This window comes from Mustela lutreola, chromosome 7 (assembly GCF_030435805.1).
Source record: "Mustela lutreola isolate mMusLut2 chromosome 7, mMusLut2.pri, whole genome shotgun sequence".
NCBI lineage: Eukaryota > Metazoa > Chordata > Mammalia > Carnivora > Mustelidae > Mustela > Mustela lutreola.
In genome coordinates this window covers 24,212,036-24,222,640 of record NC_081296.1, presented here as the reverse complement: position 1 = coordinate 24,222,640, position 10,605 = coordinate 24,212,036, and the positions used below count along the sequence as shown (strand labels likewise).

The 10,605-nt window shown below is 51.4% G+C and overlaps 1 long non-coding RNA gene across 1 annotated transcript; it reads right to left on the bottom strand.

Moving 5' to 3' along the window:
• Nucleotides 1-6,983: 6,983 nt before the first annotated feature.
• LOC131835206 (uncharacterized) lies at nucleotides 6,984-9,630 on the bottom strand. The gene is made up of 3 exons (XR_009355108.1): nucleotides 9,221-9,630; nucleotides 8,829-8,873; nucleotides 6,984-7,230 (listed from the first exon to the last, which is right to left on the bottom strand). It is a non-coding gene; the product is annotated as an uncharacterized LOC131835206 (long non-coding RNA).
• Between the last annotated feature and the right edge of the window lie 975 nt (nucleotides 9,631-10,605).

The window sequence follows — 10,605 nt, the reverse complement described above, 5'->3', positions numbered from 1 at the left end:
GAAAGAAATAGAACCAGTAGGATATATATAGAGAGATATACACACACACACACATATATATTCTTATGTATATACATGATCTCTCTCCCTTATATCTATCATCTATCGATATCTCATTTTTTTACCTATTGTCTATCTATTCACTGAAATGTATAAGGAATGGGCTCATGTGGTTATGAAGGTTGAAAAGTCCCAAGATCTGCAGTTGGCAAGCTAGAGACCCAAGAGAATCAATGGTATAATTCCAATCTGAGTCTGAAGGCCTGAGAACCAGGTAAGCATGTAAGTTCCAGCCTGAGGAATGAACAAGACCACTGGTTCAGTTCAACAGTCAGGCATGAGGAGTTCCCTCTTTCTCTGTCTTTTGTTCTATATTCAGGCCTTTAACTGATTTGCTGAGACCTACCCACATTAGGGAAAGCGATCTGCTTTACTGAGTCTACTGATTCACATATTAATTTCATCTAAGGGTGCCTAGATGGCTCAATCAGCTAAGCATCTGCCTTCAAGTCAGGCTGTTGTCTCAGGGTCCTAGGATCGAGCCCTGCATCCCTCTCCCTCTGCACCCCCGCTTGTGCTCTCTCTCTCTCTCTGTCTCTCTCAAATAAATAAATAAAATCTTGAAAAAATTAATTTCACCCAAAGCATCCACACAGACACACCAGAAAAATGTTCGACCAAGTTTTGGGGCATCCCCTGGCCCCGTCCAGTTGACACATAAAGTTAACTATTAAAAGGAACGAAGTTTTTTGAAGGGGGAAAAAAAAGGGGGGCTTGCTGAGTTTCAAAGAGAAATAAAAGAATTTTAAGGATTTGCAACATAAGTATATTCCCTAAATAGTAGAATGGTAAGAGGACAGAAGTAGCCAACTAAGCCACCTGCCATGTAGACCAGATTAGGGTTCCCAAGGCCAAGCACAAAGGAGCTGTAAAAGAGAAGCCCATGATTCTCCCTGTCCTGCCAAGATGCCTCGGGCTCTGGAGAACATAAAGAAACCCCTAGATGAATTTGGGGAAATCTTGTACCAGCTTCCTGAAGGAGAGCAGTCTAGAAGAGAGGGGTGTGGGGACTTTTTAAAAAATATTTTATTTATTTATTTGAGAGAGAGCACAAGTGAGGGCAAGAGCAGGAGGAGAGGGAGAAGCAGGCTCCCCACTGAGCAGGGAGCCCAACTTGGGCCTCATTTCTGGGACTCCATAATCATGATGTGAGCTAAAGACTGACGCTTAACTGGCTGAGCCACCAGGTGCCCCTGGTGTGGGGAACATTTGAGTGAGAGCCTGGGCTGGGCTTCCTGCAGCCTCACAGAGATTGGGAGAGCAGCCAAAACCCTGTATGTCCCTGAGATGCATACAGCGGCAAGTAGAGAGGGGAAGCTGGTGGCCTCAAAGGTGCCGGGTGTGTGACAAGAAGACACAGTCACCAGTGGCTGATTGAGCCATATCCAAACCAGAGGCCAGATGGGCATATGTTCAGTCCCACAGACACAGACATGAGGAAGTTCTGGCTGCTTCCGGATACCAATGGAAATCAGTGTTAAATAGTGAACATTGAACAGTGGGGGTCAGAACAAGATGGCTCTTGTCCTTCCCAGGATAGGCTAGACTCTAGTCACAGAATGCAGTAGTAACAAGCAGGCACCTGGAGGAGCTTGGTACCTAAAAGTCTGCTTCTCTTTCACTTCAGTCTGATCCACTGGAGGTCTTCCTGAGTAGCTCCCTTCCAAGCGACAGCTCAGGGGTCCAATAGGTTGCATTTTAATTAGGACTTCTGGGGTGTCCTCAGCAGGGAAGAGAGGACTGGGAAGTTACACAGAGGGTTTTTCATTACCTTAACAAATACGTTGTCTCCCTCATAACCCCTAGGCCCAAACTCATCACATGACCCCATCCACCTACAAGGGAGGATGGGAAATGCACTCTCCCTTTGTGCCCCGGAGGAGGGAATGAAACAGGAATCAGGGAAGCCTCATATTGTCTCTACCACCATCATGAGCCAGGCATATCCAGGACACGAAAACCCGTAAGTCTGCCGTGGAAATGAGATGTCATCCCAGGGAGGAAACCCTACATTGCAACAAGCTTTAACCTAAATTGAGAAGTCCCTGAATTCTACTGGGTTTTTATGAAAATGACTAGGTTACAAGTTTTATCATCAGAGAGAAATAAGGAAAGAAGAAAGGAAATAGATTCAGGTATAGAAAAATAAATGAAGTTGAATCTTTACCCACAGGAGAACATGGATCATTATGTTATTACATGTTATGTTATTATGGGTTATATATTTTTATAGCTGGAAAAAGCTTACAGTTGGTCAGACGTGAGGTAGCACAGAAGTCTGAGGCATGGAAGCATGGGTTCAAATCTGCATTCAGTCCCCTGCTAGCTGGGGTGAGGGGGAAGCAGAAGAGGGGAAGGGGGGGGAGGAGGGGGTTGGGGAAGGGGAGGAGAGTGGGGAGGAGGGAGAGAAGGAGGAGGGGGGGAGAAACCACCATCCATTGAGCTCCTACAATGTGCCAGCCAATGTACTTAACTTACCTCATTTAATCCTTGAAATAACATTATTAGGGATCATTATCACCATTTCACAGATGGGACAATCAAGGCTTACAGAGGTTGAGTAACTTGTGCAGGGACACTGGGGAAGTTTTAGAATTCATCCACACCGGGATCCAACACTGGCCCTGTACCCTCGGACTGACCCTGGGCAAGACACTTCTTGGCTCTAAAATACACTTCCTCTGCCTATAAAAGGGGAATAGAAATAATGTCTGTTGCAAACACACAAACAAAAAGTCCACAAATCCTTTGACCTTCCTCCAGCCAAGGAAGGTCAAGTAGGGTCTCTATTCCCTCTCCTTAAATCTAAGTTCGCCTTAGTGACTTGCTTATGGCTGGGAGCATGAAGCTCAACTTCCAAGGCCACTCAGAAAAGACCATGTGGGTGTCTGCCTGGTTCCCTTGGGAACACTTGCCTTTGGAGCCTTGAGTTGTTGTGATGGGTTGAATTGTGTCTAACCCCCAGATTCATATGTTGGAGTTACCTCAGGATGTGACCTTCTTTGGAAATTGCGGCTTTACAGAGGTAATCAGGTTAAATGAAGTCAGTAAAATGGGCCCTAATCCAATTTGAATAGCGTCCTTGTAAAGGGGAAAAATTCAGACACGGAGACGTTCATAAAGGAAAGATGATGTGAAGACACGGGGAGAAGAAGACCATCTTCAAGCCAAGGAGAGCCCTGGAGCAGATCCTTCCCTCAGGGCCCGTAGAAGGGGCCCCTTGATGTTGGACTTCCAGCCTCCAGAGCTGTGAGACAATAAATTTTTGTCGTACTAAGCCACCCACCCAGTCTGTGGGACTTTTATGTCAGACCTCACAAATGAAAACAACTTTTATATGAGAACCCTGACTTTCCTGAGGCTACCATGCTGTGAGGAAACCCAGGACACATGGAGAGGCCCCGTTTCTGTATTCTGGTGACAGGCCCCCTTGAGGTCCCAGCTGAGAGCCAGAATGTGGGACACATGAGCAAAGATGTCTCCAGATGATCCCCGCTGTCACCCCTGCCCACCCGTGTCCTGATGAGGCCCCTGACGTGACCCAGTAAATGGATCCTTCCCTATCCCTGATTCTCAACCCAGAGAACCTTCGAGCATCATAAAATAGGACTCTTCCGCCAACAAGGTTTGAGGTTTTACACAACAAGGAGACTGGAAATGGTCTCACAGCCTATGAGGGCCAGAGCCGGGGTTCTGTGACTCCGAAATGCAGGCCATTCTCCACTCCCTGAAGCCGGCTCAGCAGCTTTGCTGTCTCGGAGGGTGTCTGGGTAGGAAGGTCTTTGCTGAGTCTTGTCTCCGAGGAAGCAGGCCGGCCCATGTGGGCTAGACTCTGATTAACCCGTGAGGTCTATCTGGCCCCTGAGGAAGCCCGCTGGGCTCGGCCTTGCTCAAGCGTGGGGGCAGCCCAGACTCCCAAAGGCAGCCATGGAGTCAGGGTTTTCCGAGGTCTGATCACTGGGTTGAGGGCTCGACTGTGGGTGCTGCTCGTGCCTGTTCCCACGGTCACGGTGCTCATGGTTTTGTACACGGATAGCTGCCAGGAGGTTGGCTGTCATCAGGACCTTGGATTGCCCGGGTTTAATTCTGGCCGAGCAACGTCTTAGCCACATGGTCCTGGGTAAGTTCTATAAGCTCCCTCAGGCTGTTTTTTCATCTGCAAAATGGGAAAATACTAGCGCTCCCCTCGTAGGGGTTCTCAAGAGGTTCAGTCAGTACATTCTCAAAGGGAGTATGGAGCTGGGGCCGAGCACTGAGTCAGCCGAGCACCCAGTCAGCCCGCAGCATAGGGGAGCTGTGACCGCTGTTCGCCAACATGAGCTGTTTGCTTGTAGGAATCCGAGTGGGCTTCCTGGAAGCTTCCCTGCAAAGAGGAGAAGGGAGCTTAAAATACACCCCCCTCCCCAATTCTGAGCTCTTTCAAAAGTTATCGAAAAGAAAAAAAGATGCCCTATACACCTAAGGCAGCATCATTATTTCTGGCTTTATCATTCCGAAAAGCCCTGAAAAACTACAAAGGGTAGCATTGGGACACAGGGCTTCACTTCCTTCCCCATTTGTGGCCACCGCTGTCTGCCTGTGGCCCCCACCAGGGCGCGGGCAGGAGTGGTGGGAGGGCCACGTGGCCTCTCCCTTCCTGGCTGGCACAAGAAACATTCATCTCCTGCCATCCTGATGAGTCCTTGGAGAAAGAAGGCGGACGGGGTGACTCAAAGTGTACCATCTCCTCCCCCCTCCCACGCCCCCCTCAACCCGGGCATGCTGCCGCCCTGATGAACCCCCTCTTCCAAGAGTGAGGGTGAATCACCGCTCCAGGCCCTGGGATGCTCTTGAGCCCTTTCCTCAGGGCCATCCCACAGGGTGGGTGTGTGGGGTTGCTTTTAGGGATCAGAGCGAATTCCTGCCCCACAGCGGCACTTTGTCAGAAACCGTCCCTGGGCAGGCTGCTGGCTGGCTGCAAAGTCTCCCTCCTGCTCCACGCGGGGCAAGGCTTGTCCAAATATTTGGCTTGATCCTGCTTTCTGATTCATCATGTGCAGGGACCTCTGTAATTTCATCTCCTGCGTGACTCAGACCAGAGCCGAGCTCAAGTGCCTGGCTCCGGAGGCCAGGCCCGAGGCCAGCGTCCGCTGCTCCCTGCTCCCCTCTCTGGGAGAGATGCGGGCTCTCTCCAGCCCGGCTCGCCCTCCGATTAAATCGCTGTTGTCTGAGATGATTAATGAAGCCCCAAACACGCCTCAGCACAAGGGGGTGAGGTGCACTTTGTACGTTTTCCAAGTTTCTTTCTTTCTTTCTTTCTTTCTTTTTTTTTTAAGGCTAAATCCATTTGCATCTCAGAAATTAGATTGGCTCCAAAATGACAGGTTCCTGATAGCGGCAGCAGGGTATGGGTTCTGCTAAGACATCTCCTCCTCCCGCCCCAGGGTCCCCTCTCTCATTCTGAGACCCCAGAGAGAAACTCTGTTCATCTTCCAGAGGAGGAAAGGAGGCAGCAGAATGACCTAGATTCCAAGTCCATAAGACAGGTACAGCTGTCTCGCCTGTCTTCAAAAGGCTGCCAACGCCCGGGGTTCCTGGGTTTTGGAAGGAGCCAGCGGGAGGAGGCTCTCTTGTGTTCCTGCTCAAACCCTCCCTGCTTGGGGTTGACGTGGTCATTTTCTTCTTCGGCAGGTTTGTCTGCTTAGGAAAGGCCACCAGTTGGGTCGGTGGCACCCCACAGCCCACCTGAGTAGGGGTGTGGGAGAGGGGGTATCGTCGAAAGCAGAGCTAAGGCATTCCTTCTGGAGGTGTGAAGGACAAGGGAAGAGGGCATCTGAAGAGCAGAGAAGAGGGGGGATGACAGCTCAGACCCTGGGGTCTCCAGGACTCAGAGACAATGAAGTTTAAGCCTGCCTTCCACCACTGTCCCGCTCTGTGGCATTGGACAAATGACTCACCCTCTCTGAGCCTGTGTCTTCATCCATTCATTCATTTAATGCCTGTTTTCTGAGCACTCCCTCTCTGTCGGGCCCAGCCTGCCCCCTGAGCCCTCATATTCTAGACATTGCATAAACACAAGCACGTGCTTATGTCGCCATTCAGGGAGTGGTAAGGACGAAGCAGAACAGAGACAGCCCTGGGCTGCCCTGGGTGCCCTGGGCAGGCTCTGCTGTGTTGGGCTAGGTACAGCTGAAAGAGGAGGGGGTCCAGCCAGGGAGCCCGTGAGGGTGCTGGCTGTGGCGCAGGAGGGTCCCAGAGAGCATGAGCATGAGGCACGAGAAGGCCTGTGTGACATGCCGTGGGAGCTCAGTAAACGTCCTTGGTCCTGGGGCACTACGCTTATTCTGGCCGTGAGCATGGCGATATGCTTGGGGCCGAAGATGCTGCAGGGAAGGAAAAAAGGGCTGGGAGGAAGGCAGCTTAAAGGCTGGGGTAAAGGGTACACAGCCACACTGCGGCGAGGGCACCCAGTGGATCCCGCCATGCCACCTCCATGCCCGGCCTCCCAGGCCCAGGCAGGCTCCGCTTCACACCCAGCCCCAAAGGTCAGCTGGCTAGGGTTTCACAGGCAGGCATTCCAGGTCTGGGGCCCACACAGGGAGCACCCTGCCCGTGGTCAGGCCTCCAAGTTCCCGTCCAGGGCCAGCTGCCGGAACTTTGGCCCATCCCAGTTGGCCTCAGCTGCTGCCAGGCAGGGGTGGGGTGGGGAAGCGAGTAGAGAAGCAGCCCGGGGCAGCTGTCCTCCTGTAAGAACCTGAGTCACGCCCCAGGCAGGGAGCCCTCCCGGCTCTGCAGGGGGGGGGGGGGGGGCGGATGCAGAGCTCACTGTGCGCGCGCGCGCGCGCGCGCGCGCGCGCGCGTGTGTGTGTGTGTGTGTGTGTGTGTACACACATATACGGGACTTATTTCATGTATTTTTAATTTAACTTAATTTATTTTCCCAAGATCCTGGGTAGCTGCTATTGTTTATCCCCATCCGGTAAGTAAAGAAAAAGGGGACCCGAGGAGGTCGGAAGACACTGAAGCCAGGAAGCAGGCGGCAGAACAAAAGTTCGAACCCGGTGTTCCGTGCACCTGCCTTCAGGCAACCGCCATGGAACCAGAGGATGCAGCCGTGGTGTTGGGTGGGCCTCTCCGGGATCTTGGATCTCGTTAGTCTCGACCGACTGACACAAGAGAGAGTCAAGTGTCCTGTTTTGAAGGTTCCAGGAGAGTCAACAGAAGGGAGTGGAGTTGCCACAAGGTCCCCGCCCCACCCCCACCCCGCCCCGCCGCCGTCGCCTCTCTGCCCAAGTAGGCGATGCCCGCACAGTGCCCCTGTCCACCGGATGTCCCTGGGCTCCGGGCTCCTGCAGGAACTCTGCACATGGTGGGTGGGCTCATTGCAAAGCCCACGCTCAGCGCTTTCCACCGCCTTCCCCTTCCCCTTTCACTTCCGGACCCTATTTGGGTCTCTGCCTGCCTCCCTCGAGGGCAGACAGATTGCTGTGCTCATCTTGGGGTCCATGGTACCGGGCAAAGTGAACCACCATTGTGTGTGGGTCGGGGGGGGGGGGGATGCTCGCTCTCCTTTTTTCACCTTGATTTCCATTAGGGAGATGTGAATGCACAGCAAACCAGGCCGTGAGACTCAGCTGAGAAGTGCAATCCTACCCAGGCTTTCTGGGCTGCAGCCCACAGGGCAGAGGCTGCCGGCCACGCAGAAGACTGCCAAGTGACAAGTGACAGGGGCAGCAAACCCACCTCGGCCTTGGCTGCTGCAGCCTGCCAGCCTACAACAGAACAATCCCTCCAAGTGGGAATGGGCCCTCGGAGCGAAGCCACAAAGGGGAGGGCACCTTTCTGATGGGAGATGGAGGAGCTTTCCAGAAATAAATGAAAGTCGCCCTTACATCTTGGGGAAATTTAAAGACACCCATAGAATGAAATCTTAGATTTTTTTCCTTCCTGAAAGGCTGAGGCTGGGCATAATTCTCTGCTTTTGTTCCCCTCCTTTGTTGAATCAGTGTTCCTGGCCATCCTGTACCTGTGGTTTTATTGTCATCCGTTTTGGAAATGGGTAGGGTATAAATCAGTCCGTGAAATTTAAAAATGTAAGCTCTTTGGTCTAGCATCGAAGTAGACAAAGAAGAAACAGGGACTTAATAAATGCCTTTGGAGGCTTGTGATTTGCATGGGGCTTCCAATAAAAGGCGAAGTCTTTGCTTTGAGGCTACACACACGGAACCCGGGGTGGTCCTCGGGCCTCTGGTCACAGCACGAGCAGTGCTGGTACCTTGATCTACAACCCTGGAAAATGCAGCTACTGGGGACCATCTGTACCGTGGCCACCCCGGGGAACAAACAGGGAAAGGGGAAGGCTCCTTGCTGCAGGCAGCAGTGCATGGCCCCCTCGATCACTCCTCTGCAAAGGAGTGGTCCAGAGAGGGTGACACAGACCAACTTGGTCCGTTCCCCGTCCCCACCCCCTACTCTATTTTGCCACCACTGGCTTCCCCAGCAAAGTCTGACAATACTGGGGAGTCAGAGTTCCTGGGGGGAGCCTGTTCTCATGTTGGGCATATGGTGCTACAAATGACTGGGTCTTGGGGAGCCAGCAACAGAAGAAGGAAAGCAATGTGTGTCCCTGTCCCAGTGGGCTTGGGAAAGCCGGCACCAGGGACTATGGGTTCCCTGAGTTGGGGGAAAGATCCAAGGAAGGATTGCGGAATTTTGAGGCAAAAGATAAAACAGAATGCTTTGTATACTTCAGTTGTGAAGAGAAAAAAATACTACGGCAAGCTACTCACCTGCTATCCCTGCTTTTTATTTGCAAAGGCAGCTATGATGAAAACCTGTGAGGGAAGTCAAGGTCAACATGCAGTCCTGAGTCATTAGCCATACATAGATTAGTAGGTTAATACAGAACAGTCTCGACAGATGAATTACACCCAGAAGCTGTGTATGAGTCCTTGGAGTTGACATTGAAAGGTTCAGTTATCATAGGGAGAGTGATGCCTGCTTAATTTTGATAGGGCTTAATTATTGTGATAAATGTCCTTGGAGTTTAACTGTTTCTCTTCACCTAATGTCAGAATGAAGAGTTCAGCCCCAGCTGGGCTGGTCCCCTCTCTCCCTAGCCCCTCTGACATCCTTGGGGAGGATCTAGGAGGAGTGGAAGTCTAGCATTTCAAAAGGATACATCCTCCTCAGCTGGGACTGTCAGGACACTTTCTGTCAAAAGTGACAGAAGTCAACTTCAAACAAGTCCATGAAATTTATTAGCAGGAAATTGGGTGCTTCCTTGGAATCAAAGGTGAAATCAAACAATTGGGCCTCTGGAGAGGTAGGAACCAAGCCTGGAAGATGCCAAGAATGCAGGAAACGATTTCCTGTCTGTCTCTGTCACAGGCTGCCTCTGTTCCTGCCTCTGCTTCTTTCCACAGACCCGTCTTCTGTGTCACCTGCGGTTGGAGGGAAGATGGTCTTTGCAGAGCCTCTGAGTTTCCTCTCTCCAGCGTCTGTCACCAAGCACCAATCGGTACGGCCTGATTTAAGTGTTCATGCCTGAGCCAGCCCTCTGGGGGCCGGGGGCAGGGTTGTGTGTCTAGATACAGCTTCGTGGGAGGGTGGCTGGAAAGGTTCAGCACTCAGAGAACAGACATTGTGAGCAGGTCAGACACTCTGAAAAAGGATATGTCCTGTTCCCTGAGATCAAAATGGTACCGCCAGAATTTCTTGATGCCAGGAACAGTTTGACAGAACCCTGGCAGTCAGGAGGCCTGGCTCTCTCACACTTTCTCCCCTTCTTTTTATTACAACTCGCTTTAGGAAGGCATCTGGGAGTGGCTTTCTTCAGCCCGACCATTTTCTTTCCTGCAAAGCTCGGTTGTCCCAGATGGACTTTAGACGTCCGTGCCTGGGCTGGGCAGCAGGAATTGGAACCCCGAGATGGCCTTTTCTCCTCTCGAATCCTCCTTTGCATGGGGGATCTGTGTTGGGGGTAGAAAGTACATCGTTCGATATCAGACGCGCTGGATTCTTACCGACACTTTCTAAACCTTGGCTTTCTTATCCGTAAAATCAGATAGTGACCTGTCTCCCTCAGGGTAGTTGTGAGAACTTGAGATCATCTATAGGAGACCTTTAGTTCACTTAGCTCAATTCTAGGCACAAGAAAGGTATTCAATACACCCCCCAGCACCGGAGCTCTTCCAAAGGCAACATTGTTGCTCTTCCTGTCCCTTCCTCACCAGAGCAACTTTCAGTCGAAGTCCTAGTGGCAACCAGTGCGATCCACAAGTTCAGTGAGGCATTACCACTCAGGTGTGCTCAGGTACCTGGGATAATTGGCTGTCATAAATATTTAAATAGGTTCATTCATTTGTAGTCAAGAGTGGAATGGATACAACATTCCCTTGAAACCACCATCAGAGACAGAGTCTGAGAGACTGGGCCATGGGAACTCTTGAAATTTTATTTTATTTTTTTAAAGATTTTATTTATTTGACAGAGATAGATCACAAGTAGGCAGAGAGGCAGGCAGAGAGAGAAGAAGAAGCAGGCTCCCCACTGAGCAGAGAGCCT